The sequence below is a fragment of the Chinchilla lanigera genome, unplaced genomic scaffold (assembly GCF_000276665.1).
Source record: "Chinchilla lanigera isolate Chin_1 unplaced genomic scaffold, ChiLan1.0 scaffold00003, whole genome shotgun sequence".
Classification (NCBI taxonomy): domain Eukaryota; kingdom Metazoa; phylum Chordata; class Mammalia; order Rodentia; family Chinchillidae; genus Chinchilla; species Chinchilla lanigera.
The window spans coordinates 45,079,039-45,094,440 of record NW_004955404.1 but is presented as its reverse complement, the minus strand read 5'-3'; the positions used below and the strand labels follow the sequence as shown (position 1 = coordinate 45,094,440).

At 39.2% G+C, this 15,402-nt stretch overlaps 1 protein-coding gene and 1 long non-coding RNA gene across 3 annotated transcripts in view; one reads left to right on the top strand and one right to left on the bottom strand.

Moving 5' to 3' along the window:
• Window positions 1–15,402, bottom strand: part of Diaph3 (diaphanous-related formin 3) — a 453,636-nt gene that overhangs the window by 12,503 nt on the left and 425,731 nt on the right.
• The window catches only part of LOC102005660, a 28,649-nt gene continuing 25,514 nt past the window's right edge, over window positions 12,268–15,402 (top strand). For both annotated transcript variants that reach the window (XR_259339.2, XR_001234995.1), the window contains exon 1: window positions 12,268–12,437. This is a non-coding gene — a long non-coding RNA (uncharacterized LOC102005660). The remainder of the gene's footprint in view (window positions 12,438–15,402) is intronic.

The window sequence follows — 15,402 nt, the reverse complement described above, 5'->3', positions numbered from 1 at the left end:
GAAATGTAGCATACAGTGGGCAGAAAAGGAAGGAATCAGTGCAGTACTCTTAGCAAGCTAAAGAAGGTGCTGATAGCAGGAAAATGGACAAGGAAGAAAGACAGGATGATTGTTCCTTGTTCCCTCCCTCATCATCCTCTTAAAAGGGCTATAAGAACATGAGCACAGAAGCAGCCCTACAGTATATGAAACTTTATAATCCATATGGTTCTTGAAATTTTAAGAATATATTGGAGACTCATTAACCATAAATGTCTAGCAATTCACAGTTCATTAAACTATTGAGGTACATAAGAGTTCTCTGTTACAGGAGATATAAAGCGTAAAAAATGACAAACATTCCAAGTATGGCTTATAAAAAGACAGAGGAAAATATCACACAGTAAAATGCTTTCTTCTCAGCTTTTCTTGTTTTTTCAGTGGGGCATCACATTAAAGACATTCAGCATTAAAGAATAATCACAGGGTTTATGTCTCAAAATTGTTGGTATATTCCAGTCCGTTTCCTGGTCATAAAGTGGCATTCAACTCAATTGTCAAGAAAACATGGTAAAGTAAATGAGGGGCAGTAATGCTCTCAATTTGAAAATATTCAATAGATCCATATATCTGCACATCATAAAAAATCGATTATTCATGCAGGCATCCAATAAAAATATGCACTATCATAAGTATTCGCTTGACATTTTTAAAATACTTCATGCAGCTATGAAAGATTGCAGAGTGTCCGCCTGGGAGCTGACTGTGAACACAAGAATATCTATGAAAGGAGGGCTGGGGATTTAGCTCAGCGGCAAAGCGCCTGCCTCGCAAGCGCAAGGTCATGAGTTCAGTTCCCGGTACCGGAGAAAAACCAAAAAAAAAAAAAAAAAGAATATCTATGAAAGATCTGTGGAGGCTCCTTGGTACCAGCCCCAGGGCAGGGTCCGCTGACAGACTGCAAGACGCGCACTCAGAGAGTCACAAAGTTGGCTCTGATCTGTGCCTTTTGAAACAGTTCCCCAACAAATTAGCGCAACTTAAGAAAAGTTAATAAAATACTCCCAGAACTCTACCAATAGGATCTGAGAGCCCCCCCACCTTTTTAAGCCCCATCAACTGAGATGTATCTATAAGCTACAGCCACTAGAGGTCACACAGTTACGTCATCACCAGTCACTAAATTTCAGTGGGCAACCTAGTTACTGGGTAACTTTTCATGATTTTAAAGATGGAACACAGCACATTATCTTACAACTATCATGAACAGTATTAATATATTAGCTATTTTTATTTCTAAAAGTTTTAGTTTTTTAGGTTATACTGCCTTCCTACACTGGATCTCATAGAATCTAGAAGTTCTTGCAATTAACGGCATCTTATGATATGCAAAGCTGCTGAAGTAAACACACAAGCAATGTGTTCTGCAGCTTTAACAAGTCCGCTTGGTAACCATGACCCGCCTGAGCCTTCTGACCTGAGTCACCTTACTTCTCTAACACCTGCGTCTACCTTCTTTTGGTATACATAAACTATCACCTGGTGCATTGACAGCCCTATTCCCCAGAGTAAAGATTAATTACAATGGAGGAAGTCACTCCGTCTGTCCCATGAGTTTTTCTATGTGACACACCAAACATATAAAAATAACTTTGAATTATAACAATCTACAGATAAGAAGTTCAGATTTAACAAAATATAGTTTTAGCAAAAATACTCTCACTGTCTTATGAATACAGTAATTGTTGCAAGTCCCCATTCTGCCCATTTTGGGCTATGTGTTATAAAAGACAACTAAGAAAAACGACACTAAAGGGTTTACGCACTTAAGTGCCAGGTCTGTACAAGGTGCTTTACAGGAATCATCCTATGGCCTAACGAAGTCTGAGCCTTACTTTCTCCAGCTCACAGAGTAGGAAGGGAAGGTCAGAGGGATTTAGAAACTTGCCCCAGGCTTGAAGTAAGGTTGAGGCAGATCTGTCTCCAATCCACTTCTTCTGATTTAGCTCGTGGCTCTGAACTAGCACTGTTATTTAACACTTTAAAACATTAAAGGCGAAAGACACATATGTGGCATTCCTATATTAGTATAAGGAACCAAAAAGAAACTGAGTCACTTCATCTTCACTAATACCGTTTCTGACAAATACCTCAAAAATCGACTGAGCTCCTTAGTTAGGTAGAACAAGAAATATTTATTTTCAGGGTTTTGTTTGTATGATATAAAGTACCATCTACATGTAAAATTACCATATACCTAGTTACTCTCAGAAGCAATAAAATCTATTGCCCAGATTCAAGAGGACATCAGAAAATACTCAAAGCTGGTTATTTTTGACATCACTGTATATAACACTTTACATTTAACAAATTACTATGCAACTGGTTCCAAGTTGAGAATCCAGAGTTAGAAAATTACTTTCTAATTTTTCAAAAATAAAATGAGCTAACCATGAAAGATTCAATTTATTTTAAATGTTGAAAGTTTTAGCATCTCGTTTCCCCTCAGCAATAATTGATGCTAGAGGAAATCAGATTGCTTTAAGAAATAGTGTAATTTCTTAAATTGTTTTAGCTAGTTACGCAGTGAACTCTGCAATAATACTAACCACTTTCTATTCTCCAGTCCTAATCATTGTCTCCAATGACTGGTGATCTCCCAAAGCTCATCCTAAACCACCTCTGATGGCCATGACACCACCTCCCATTTGTACTTCTGTGTTGCACATCCTGGTCTGCCTGCTGTGAGGGTTTACATCCCTGCCATGTCCTCAAATCTAGTGCTGAGACCATAAAGCACACAGAGTGCACAGTCTGTGTTCTCATCATCGTTTGTGTTGTTAGGAGTAGTAATTTACATGTAGACAGATGTATCATATTTCATAAGATTGCATACTCAAGAGAAGATGGACTATGCCTTATATTCCTTTGGTATACTGCAGAGTATGAGATGGGCAACGTGCTTTCATGTAGTTAGAAAATACTGGTATGTGCTGTGTGCTGTGTTATGGTAGGTGTCAGGGATACAGCAGAGGACAAAGGGACACGGTCCTTGACTCCAGCAAGCCTGAAATCTAACCACACCTGTGCATATCTACAAAGGTATTTGCTCACAATCTAATCAGATCTATGTGTGTGTATCTGCAAAAGTATTTGCTTATGACTGCCCTATATAACAAGGAGAAACAAGAACAATTCCAAATGTTTTGAGTTATTATGAGGTATGAATGTTTAAATTTAAGAAACCTATTACAGTAAGACACATTGCCAGCAATTACCCTCAAAATACTCATTATTTTGAAAACATTCATCCCATTGTTCTGCCACCTTGAAGCACTGCTGAGGTCCTCTTTTGTGGAGTGTGTTTAGTTGTGTTGCCATGGCTACCTCAATATTCCCCCGAATTAATTCCAAACATTTACCTTTCATGGCTACTTTGACTTTGGAGAAGAACCAGAAGTTGAATGGAGCCAATTCTGATGAATAAGGTGGACAAGGACTCACTGATATTTTCATGAGCCTGCCTTTCTGTTGGATGGTACTTGGCTGGCATTCACCTTAGTTTTGATCACACCTTGTGAAAACACAAGAGCAGATTTCCAGAACAGCTTCAGAAAGAGGCCAGAACAATGGGATAAGTACATTCAAAATGATAGGGAATATTCTGATGGAGATTAATAGAATTACTATTAATTTAAAATTACTATTACTACTAAAGTTAAAAAATAGTATTACCATTACTATTGAAATTAAAATAATTAATAAATTAAAATTACTACTAAAATTAAAATTAATAAATTAAATTATTACTACTAAAATTAATGTTACTGTAATGTACTGTTTCTTATTTAATATTCTTATTCAAAAATTTCTTAGCATACCTTGTATGCCACTCAGTTTTTAAAAATGCACTCTTTCATAGGGTTTCCTTCACCACTTTTAGCGAAATCAGGATCCTTGTCTCTTAAATACTAAACACAAAAGTTGAGTGCTGTGGATGCGTTTGATTTAAAAAGAAAAGTCGTGGGGGGGCGGTCATTGGTATCAGTAATGAAGAGAACATAAACAAAGTGAAGGTAATAGGGGTGGTTAGGGCTTCTATCTAGATATCCTCCCAAAGCCTCATGTGGTCATAGGTGTGGTATTTTGGAGGTGACCAGATTGTGCGTGATGCTAGGATTAAGGGTACCCACTCTGGGCACGAGTGCTGAGTCACTCAGTCTCTCTGGACATCTCCCTAGGAGATCGGTGTTCCAGTGGTCCATTCTCTTCACAGTTGGAAACCACATCAGAAGGCTTTTGGCACAAGAAGTCATTTCTGGCACAGGATATCACTTCTAGGGAAGCCTCCTTCATCTTACTCCCTCTGCTGTCCATTCCCTCAAAGCTCTGTTCTTTTCCCTCCTAATCTGTACCATACACATGATGTGTCTGTGTAATTATGTATTTAATGTCTGTCTTCTCTACCACTCCACAAAAGAAGGTAGAAGGGTCTTAGTCCAAGGGTGATGAAGATAACCCCACCATTGACTTTGCCTGTCTGGGTAGCAGACATGATAATGAGCTCTGATAATATTTCTCTGGTTCTTTCTCATAGACTCTACAGAGTTGTTAGTATCTCTATCACACTAGAAAAGAAATCAGAGCCAAGAGACCAGCTATTCTCTGAGACCACGACAATGTTCCTGGCTTGTCGCTGCAAACCTTTCTGGTCCTCTGGAGAGGGCTCTGATAGTTTCTTCTGGCAAATTAAAAGCTCTCTCATGGGAGGCAAGATTAGCTTTATCCCCTTCCCTGCTGTCTTTACAGATTTGGTTTTAACTGAGCTTACTGCCACAGAACCACCTTTTTGTTATCAAGCAGTACACTTATTGATTTGTTTGTTCTTTGGATTTACATGAAAGAGAACTGAAAACAATTTCACCTGGCTCACCTGGTTAGCTGCAAACTGTACATCTGTGACCACTCAGAAGATGGATTCTATGGTTGTAGACAACTAAGTTAGATGGAAATATAGGCAGATAGAGCTAGCCCCTCAAAGGTGCCAGGGCAGAAGACAAGATGCCTTGCAGCTGTGGGGGAGACAGGTACCTCTGCTGTGGGCCAGACCTCAAGACAAAAGATAAAACAAATGCATCCACATAACTTCCCTAAGGATAAACATCAAGGATTGATACTCTAAGTAGGTCTCTATCACCTTGAGGAAGCCAGGGGAGTCACTAACCCAGCCCCCTACAGTAAAAGCCCCTGTTCTGTATTCATGCCTACTTGCTACATGACTTGCTTTCCTATGTGATTCTGGTTTAATCAGTTTTACTTGAGCAATTATACTTGTAATCGTATTGGTTGGTCGTAGTTTTGTCCCACCTCATGCCTACCTTGTGAGTTCCCAAGTTTCCCACCTTGGACCCATCTCACGTCCTAAATTTTCTCTATAACAGTCCCTAAAAAAGGCAGGTTCCTTGGCAACCCATTTGGAACCCCTTCTGTCACTCTCTCAGACAGAAGCTTTCTTTCCCCCAATAAATATATTCTGCTCGTAACCTCCATTGTTACTAAAATTCATTCTTCAATTTTAGAGAACATGAATTCAAACCAATATCTGCCAGGTTGGGAGTTTCTTTCCCCTATATGAATAAGGTGGGTGGATATCCAAATTTTGACTAATACAGTGGGTGAAAGCAGGAGCGATAACGCTTATGAATTACAGCTCTTCAGTATTTAAAATAATCCAACAGCTTCTTCTTAAAGCATGGTAACAGCAATGCACTTAAAATCAACTTTGAGGCTTCCGTGATCTAGAGTTTCCAAGGCAAGAAAGAAAATATAAAAAGCCTTAAAGGAGGAGGAGAGTTGCGGGGTAAGAAGGTTTTTCTCTCTTAGAGCCAGAGAGATGTTTTACATTTTCCTAAGATGCTGGCGCTTTTATAAACAGCTTTCTTCCACTGTCACCTTCAAGCATCTCAAAGACACACATCTGTGACTTGTTTTTTGGGTAATAACTAACGTACTTTGTTCATGAATAGGAATGAAGAAAGAGACTAAAAAGAATTTTAGTAACAATGGAGGTTACGAGCAAGAAGCACTAAAAAGAAGCACTAAAAGAAGCACTTCTATTTAATTAAGTCGAAGCCCTCTTGTTCTTGTGCTGTTACCTTTTCTAAGTGTTTCCTTAGTATTGCTGGCTGTCAAATACAGGTGTCACAGACACGGGTCTATGCCCACGGCGGCACACACAGTATCCACTGAGTCCTCCTGGGAGGTACTGTTTATCTCTATTTACCAACAAGGAAACTGAGCCCGGAAGTTAAGTGGGTTACTCCAGTGACAGAACCAGAATGAAAATTCAGAGTCTCAGTTTCAAGTGGTTCCTTGTCATTGTCTCCTGGATGACAAACAAGCTTTGTTAAACAGGGGCAGTGCTGGTTACACAAGTCGTTGGTTAATTTGAAGAGAAGATAAGCAGAAGTAAAAAAGGGATACTGCTGTTGATTGCATGGAGAAAGGATAATGCACTGGACTGACTGGAGATCCAGGCAATCATGTTTATAGAGAGTTTATAGTAACAGTTTGAGTAGGGAAAAACAGATAAAGAAGTTTTGCTGATCATAATCTTGCTTTTCTTTGAAACCTTTTGAGGACTGACACAGTTTCGAAATTTCTGTGCTTCTGTTTTATTTGGTTTTAATCTGACATAAACTGAAACTAACATTCAAAGTTAACATTTCAGTAGTTAAAAGTTGAAAATCTCCAAACTAAATGTAGCACTGCCTGTGACTTTATTTAGGCTCAGGTTCATCACTCAGGAAGCGAGTACTTTGTGATCTCTAAGATTCTTTTCCATTTTCAAGTTTTTGATTCTATAAGGTAAATGACAACACAGTATGATACATATTTGCTACTAGACTATCCTATAGAAGAAAGATAAGGCCAGAAAAGTAAGAAGTTCAGTTATTCATCTTTTCTTTTGAAACAAAGGAAATAGGCAGTACCTAGTTTTAGAGAATTATTACAGGGCAGTTCTAAATTATAAATATGCCAGTTACTCTAGGCTTTATTTACAAGCTGAGAGATGTCATGTGTACCTTTTATCTTATACTGTAAGAATAACATCATAAAGGCTATCTATTCACATCAGTGTTCCACTTGAAAAAAGGAAAACATTCAGCTCACAGGCAGTTGTCAGGCAAGAGTGCTTGTGAGTTCTAAAAGAATAAACAGGAAAGCACTTTGGGCTCTTCAGAAAAAAGCACACTGCTACTTAATAAATTCAAGGTCTTTTCCTATTGAGATAATGTGTAAAATGCATTCCTGACAAAGAAAGATTTTTTTAAAAACATACTTATGTTAAATACCCATTAACTTTGTTGCACCAAATATAATGTCTGAGGTCCTTTGGACTAGAAATATAGGAAGTTTTGCAAAGAACAAGCAACTTGTCCGGCTTGTGTCAGAGGATTCTCAGTTTGTACACCCAAGGTAAGCATATTTGAAAGCAGATCCTATCATCATACATCCTGAGGCAAAACCATGTGCACCAAAGCGTTACACAAACAGCCTTCTGAAGTCGAACAGAGCACAGGACCGACAATGAAAACCACTGCAAAGACCAGAACCTTTCATGATCTTTGACAGTGACGGTATATACAACAGTAACAGCTTCAGAGCCAAGGAGGTGCTGGGGGTACATGTAAAAGCACCATTCACTTCTCTCTCTCTGTTCTGAGTTGAGCTTTCCCATAAAGAATGAGTCTACACCAAGAGGCAATATTAAAAACAAAAGGTTAGAGATCATCATGGGACATTAATTATGCAAAAGAAAGCAAACTGAATTTAATCAGAAGCAGCAGATCAGGGCAGGAAGAATTTTCTCTTTTTGACAGAAGCAGTTAGGAAAACATTTATGGTAATACTGCAGCATCTGCTGATTACAGTCAAAGCTGCAGGACACCAGCGTTAAATCACTGAGCCGTCCTGACAGCTCCTGGGTACTCCAGTCACATCGAAGAGCAATTTACAGTGAAATTCATCCAAGTCTAAAAATCAGCCAACATGTTCAAAGCAGAGAGAAATACTTTAGTTTGGACTTTTTTTTAATTAAAAAATTATAAAAGGGAATTGAAGCTGATCAAAGTTTTGATCCAATACATGTACGCATATATCCATCCATATTTTTAAAAACTATATGAATCTATACGTCTATTAATGTGCTTTGTAATCAGCAAGGTTTTGCAATTTATTGGAAGGAAGAAATTTATGAGGTCAAAATATAGGAAGGAGAATTTTAACCCCTTTGATAAGAAGTCAGGACAAAACTTGACACTCCCACGTGATGTGTTAGTGCCAGGCTGAAAGGTCGCTGAGTAGTTAGAAGACTTTTTACGCAAGTGGGAGTTGGCAGTTAAGCAAATACAGGTAAAGTGCGAAGTTCAGCGAAAGACTGAAGTAGAAATGTGAAGAGATGCTTCTGTGAACTGCCTTTAGGACAACAGGCAGGATAGCCACAGGCCCTCGTTCCCCATCAGGCAGTTGCCAGTAATTAAAATAATGGAGCACTACACATATTAACAACTGAAACTTTCACACTTAGATGTTTCAGAGGGCTTTGTGGTGGTCAGAAACACACTGGTGTTTAAATCTTTGCATGATACAAGAACCCAGAGGACAAAAGCCTGCATAGAGGCCCTCCAGGACTAACATTCACAAAAGTAAATGTCTCATATTTTATCAAAAATGAACACCAAAGATTTTCTTCCCCCAGTTGCTTTGGGAGTCCAACTAAATAGTATTCATAACATAAGAGATTAAAAGGAGGAGGAAACAAAAACTTGAAATGACTATTTTAAAGGAGGCCATTGAAACTAGTCACAAGGGATGGCTCTATTGTTGTCTTTTCTCAGCTAGATAAATGGCTTCAAAATATGTTTGCTACAGTTAATCGCTAGCACAATATTAATCTGCAATTTTGAAATCTGAAATTTTTTATTCATTTTCTTTTCCCAAGCACATTAAAAATGTCTCCAGACTTGTATTTATAGATGTAACCTATTGATGGCCAAACTGCACCTGGGTAATCAAAACCACTAAAAAAAAAAAAAAAAATAGCTGAAAAGGTCATAAATTGGATCAATAGAAAATTTCAACCTCACAGATAAGTCCATACATAATTTAATAATAAATCAATGAACGTTTTTTGAGCACCTTATACATGTCTAAGCAACAGAGCTAGGAAACGTTAAGAAATTTAAGATGCTGTCATTGGTCTGCAAACAATCAGGGACATGAGATGAGCTTAGTTTGGCTCATCTTTGGTGTCACTGCTGTACCAAAGGAGCTGTGCACATAAAAAGGGGAACGGAGGTCCCCCGAAGGGGAGTTTATGTAAAGGCAGGCTTTACAATGGCAGTATCTTACCTGGGTGCTGAAGTAACAATAGAACCTACACATATGAGAGACAACTGTGAGGAAATCTACTATAAAGGCTAAAAAGACACCACTTAGCAGGTGGGTATAATTCAGGCCAAGCAATATTTCAGGCAGTCGAGCCAGGAAAACAATGCAGAGCACCTGTAGTGTGCACTGGTTGTCTAACATTTTTTAGTATCAAGCAGTGTTGGGAATTTCATACAGTGTTTTATCAAAAAGCATTCGTCTACAAGATGTGATAAAAAATAATGAAACAATCTGTTACACAAAAAGACACATGGCCACGAATCCTTCTCACGGTCCACCTAATCTCGTCTTTCTTGATAGTGTCTAAAGCAGACTGGAACCCTCTTCTGTGAGCGTGTGTAGCTGCACAGTGACGGCTACCTCAGTGTCCTGGGTGGATCAGGAATGTTCACCTTTCACGTTCACTGTGACTTTGGGGGAAGTCAGAAGAAGTTGCACAGTGCTGGATCCTGCGTGCAGGTGAATCAGGACGCACCTTAAAGCCCTCGAAAGCCTGCCTCTCCATTGGATGGCGGTTGGTAGCAGCCACTGCTGTTTTGCTTACACCTCAAAAGGAACTCATGAAAGAGACCTTCCAGAACTGTTTGAGGAAGTGGCAAGAACAACAGGACCAGTGTGTTTAAAGCAACGAGGAGCACCTCGAGGGGGATTCCTGGCAACGTGTCTTTCACTGCAATAACTGTTCAACAGTCACCGTATCTTTTGATCGCAGCTTGTATATGAGCGGGGTTGCATGTTGACTATGTAGCAGTCAACCCAGGGACTCCAAAGGAAAGCAGCAATTAGGAAGAGACAAATCTGCGCCTGTTACAGAAAATTAAAGGTTGGCAGAGCTTAGCAATTTCCTTAGTTTGTTCCAGGAGAGTCTCTTGAAAGGCCATGAGGTATCTGGGGAAGCTTACATGCAGCCTGGGGAGACAGCAACTGTAGTCAGAGCGAAAAATTTGAGCAAATATTCTGCTAGGAGGAGGGTTGACTCTTGTCTGTGCCCTGTCCTCTTCCTCAGCCACACGAGAGGAAGGAAGGAATGCGCTGGGTGAGTGCAAGTGCAGGTGGCCTAGTATAAACAGATGAAGGAACTAAAATGGATGGCACTAAAATAAAAAAAAAAAAAACGGAGTAGTCATCAGCAAACAGATGGCTCTTAATAGAAAATAAAATCTGATTAGACAGTTTGCGGGAGTATGTATCTGCAGCAAAATTAAGTGAGAAATTCTTAGGCAAAGCACGACGGAAAACTTCCCTCTTCATGGAAGAAAGCAGCGTTCTGAGTAAGAAACAAGAAAACTGCTATTCTGCAAGTTCGGGTGAAGATGTAACACGAGGAGCTTAGTTTCTACATAGATCTTGATGGTCAGTCTTGGGGAACAAATTGGTTTTAAGGTAGGCAAGACCAGGAAAAGCTGTCTCAAGGAGTATAGATGTAATGTATACAAAGCAGTGTTTGATGCAAGCTAATCATGGAAAACTGAAAACTTGTAATTATGATCTACCAGGACATTTTTGATACCACCAAAGTTACCAGGCTGTCCAAAACATGTCAAACACAGACATCTAGACTGAAACAAATGAAGCAACATTTAACCTGAACAACATTCTCTGTCCAGGAAGAAACTTAAGACCCAGAGAGATTTACTTGGGATAGAGGAAGGATAACAGGGCGCTGCCCCAGCTCCTACCTCTGGGGCCAGGTTGACAGAGGTTTAAACTCCAACTCTGCTACTTTTTCACCCCATTAAAGGTCCCTAATTCAGTTCAAGGTCTTTTGTCTGTGGATACTTTATGCCACGAAGGCGCTTATGTAGTACTCTAAATATTTCAATGTGTGTGTGTTGTGTGTGTGTGCGTGTGTGTGTATGTGTAACCTTACATTTTTCCTCTGTGGGAGCAGGCAAGAATTCCCAGATTGGCTGTAGAAGTCAGGTATACTAAAATGAAAGAACTTACAAAGTTAGTGGAGAACTTTGCCTATATTCAGCTGTCTTGCTGTTGTCACTAGATCATATTACACCTGCATGTTGGTATAATTTGCCTTGGACTGCATTTCTACACCAAAGAGAAATTGTATTTGCTTAATGTAATGAAAACACTGCACATGTGCAACAGTGTTGTTTTCTGTAATTTTTCATTATACCGACACAATGTCTCAGCTACATTGTGGGTTAAATAGACTCTGGAGGGCTAGCCTGGGAACCTAAACACCATTTATAACATTTATAACATTGTTTCTATGGGAAATTGCTTTGTGAGTTCCAAAACAACTGATTTAAAAATTAACTTTGGGAATACAACTGGTTTCCAAGTAGATGATTATCTCTCAGATATTTCATGTAACTGGTTGCTTAATTCAGGCACTGAAGCACCAGCAATGGACTGCCTACTATGCACTGACCAACCATTTGTGCTGGAATAGAGGTTTCAAAGATGCGTATGATCTTAGACCTTCAGGCAATCAGATCTGGCAAAGAGAAGCGTATCATTCAAGCAGGTCAACTGCACTATTAATTTCTAATGGTTTATTGTTTTGTTTTTTTTTTTTCCGGTACCGGGAACCGAACTCACGACCTTGCGCTTGCCAGGCAGGCGCTTTGCCGCTGAGCTAAATCCCCAGCCCCTCTAATGGTTTATTGAAAGGAACAGTTAATGTGTAATTGTTTGATCACTATTAAATGCCTATATCTGATAATCTGAGCAACTACTTTGAAGATAACAGTGTGCAATACGACAACCATTGTTAATTTCCTGTCATCTTTTTTTGGAATTCTGTATTTCTATCGTTTTTGTGTTATTTTTATCTTTTTTTTGTTGTTCTTTTCTCTTAAAAAAAAAAAAAAAAAGCAAGTCAATTATAAGTAAGTGCTAACCCAGACAGAGGGAGCACAGAGCTGCAGCAGCAAACAGGCCAGAGGAACTGAGAGCCAAAGGGCTTACAACGGAAGTAAGACCTGAGCCGGTCTCCACACGTGAGGACTCGGTGGTCTGCCAAAGGACAGAGGAGCACGCTGGTGAGTGACGGGGTACCTACCAGTGCTCAGATGCGACAGAGCCTGAGGTTTGGAGGAAACGACGGCAGGAACACAGGAGGAGGGAGGAGGGCTGTCAACTCTCACTTGTTTTTTAATAATAAAAACGTGATTGCTAGAGAAAGACTAACCATCAAAGCCGGTATATAACCGACATCGGTTCACACTGGGGGTTTTTCAGTTATCTTATCTTCCTGGGTTTTCCAAAGGAAGGACAGCTAGTCTGAGAAAATTGTACAGACTTTGTCCTGCGTGAAAGATTAAAATGTCGCCTTATTCATCTCATTGGCACCGTTCTCTTGCCCGCGTGTCATACTGTTAGTCTCACCAATCTGTAGTTGAACTAGGAGACCAAATCAAAGATTTTAAAAGCTTGCCTAATCTATTGTTTTAGGAAATAGAGATTGATTTCAAAGGATAAATCATGGAAATAAAAATGGGCCGATTTCAGTCATTTCTGTATGCTTGCTTCGGTTACACTAATGTTTTATATTAGCAAAATTATAGTTTTTTAACTATAAAAAACTGTCTTGGTACAATGTGATTCCAGAAATTTCAGGATGAAAGTTCATTTGATATTTCCCTATCTGTACAGATCAAGTTTAGTTAAAGCATGTAGAACTAGGCTGGGCATAGGGATGTACTCCTGTAGTGCCTGCATTTAGGAGGCTGAGGCAGGAGGATGGCCAAAGTTCAAGGCCAGTCTGGACTACACAGTGAGTTCAAGGCCAGCCTAAGCTACATAGCAAGACCTGTCTTTAAAAAAAAAGTATGTAAAATTATAAGGAAAAGTGAAGAAACCAAGCTAAAAGAGAAAGAAACAAGGAGGAAAATGTTTTAGCTCACATGCACCTTAAATTTGTGCAGAACTTTTTTATATTCATATAAGCCATTTGGACGTGGCTGAGCAAGGGGGTGCAAGACTATGTAGACTAGGTCTTTCATGTGTCACAGCAACAAAAAGATACAGTTCACTGATCTTTTGTAAACATTAGTTAAAATTAACCCTGAATCTTCAGCAGAAACCTTATTCAATGCACACGTTAGGACTAAAAGAACTGATTCTAAGACAAGTCAGAAAGGATTTTGAAAACCCAAATGTAGAATTTAGAATGTAGAATATCATCTGTAATTGATACTATTTCGTTCTATATGTTTGATTACTAAAAATAGGATGCAACTTATTTTCTCAAGCTGAGCATGGTGGTACATGCTTGTTATCCCAGCACTGAGGAGGCTGAGACAGGAGGATTGATGTATGTTCAAGGCAGCCTAAATTACATAGTGAGACCCTGTCTCAAAAAAGAAAAAACAGACTTCTTATACCATTGAGAAATTGATAAAAAAAAAAAGAACAAGATTAGGAGCTTTCACACTAGAAATCTTATCCATTCTTCTAAATAACTGAAAGGTTGAGGTCTAGGATTAGTTGTACTCTTTCTTTAGTCACTCCACATCCTGCACTCACTTCCCTTTCTCAAAGCTCTGTATTCTTGCTGTGCCTGAAATTCTCAGGAAGCTTTGCAACTACAGCCCCTCTTTGAAGTCCAGAGACTACAGACTCTTCCGCTCAATGTCGTAGAGGTTGAAGGGTCTGCTCACAGTGCGTTAGGCCTTTACTGACAAGGAGTTTCAGGCTCAGAGGTGCCAGCATGATATAGCGGAACAGGGTGTGACTCATTCCATGGAAATCCCGGAACACCCACATTCAGCTTCGTACACTTTCTGTTTGACACCACATGGACTCTCCTTGACTTCATGTCTTTTGAGGCTGTGTACTGCTCCTTGGGAGTTATTTTGGGTGTACTTTACCCGTCAAAAGTGTAAAGTACTGATTATAATGAAGTCTTTTCTCTGATATCAACTCTTTTTAATCATAGAGCTTACATTCTCTTGGGAGAGGCAAGCATTAAACAATCAAACAAATACATAATTATAACTTGTACAGGCAATGAAGAAAATGTAAAGGACACGATGATGATGTATAACGGGAAACTGATTTGCTTTAGAGGAAAAGTAGTTACAGAAAAGCTTTTATGAGAACATTATATTGGGGTCCAAATTATAAAGAGTGTCAGCAAGGCCTGCTTAGTCAGAACAGCATTCCAATGAGGAGGAGCCAGAGCAAGATCTCATGGCAGGCTCGCCATGACTTCAGGGTTGCAGCTGAAGGTGAGAGGGATTGGACCAAGGCAGAGAAGGTGGCCTGGGGCCCGGGAGTGAGGGCGGTCTAGGACTTGGCAAAAACTGAGATTTTACTCAAACAGCCACTGGAGTCCTTAGAAGACACTAAGCAGGAACATGACCTGGGCCGATGTGCTTTTATACAATCTCGTGACGATGACTGCCAGAGAGCTCGGCGGTACAGTTGTATGAACCTATTCCACGGGAGGAAGCCAGTAAAAGTCCTTCTCTCCTACACGTAAGACAATCAAAACAAATGCCCTTTGGTCTGCCGGTAATATCCTTGGAATTACTGGCAATCTAATATGAAAACTAATTGTACAACCAAAATAGTGCATTTCTTAATCAGAGAAAAATTAACAAAGTTTATGCAAAATTCACAAAGCATGGATATCTTGAAAACAGTATATCTTGAAAACAGTAAAAATTACATAGCATATATTTAAAATAGTAAGACAAAGGAATTACCACACAGTATGACAAATTTGAATTTCTTACAGGACAAACGCAACCTTAATTTATATCAGAAGTTAAATATTTTAATTTTAAGCTAAATGATCCTCACAATTCCTATTCAGAAAGTAAGGCCAAAAGTAAGTTTAAGGAAATAGTTTCTGATATAGATTATGAAAGGACAACCTGTTTAGTATGTAGTACTTTAAATTCATCATAAAGAAAAAATCCTTAGTAATACCCTGAAATGTAATTTCTCAAATAAGTGGCTTTATTTTTATAATGCTAAACTATATGTAACAGTGCTATA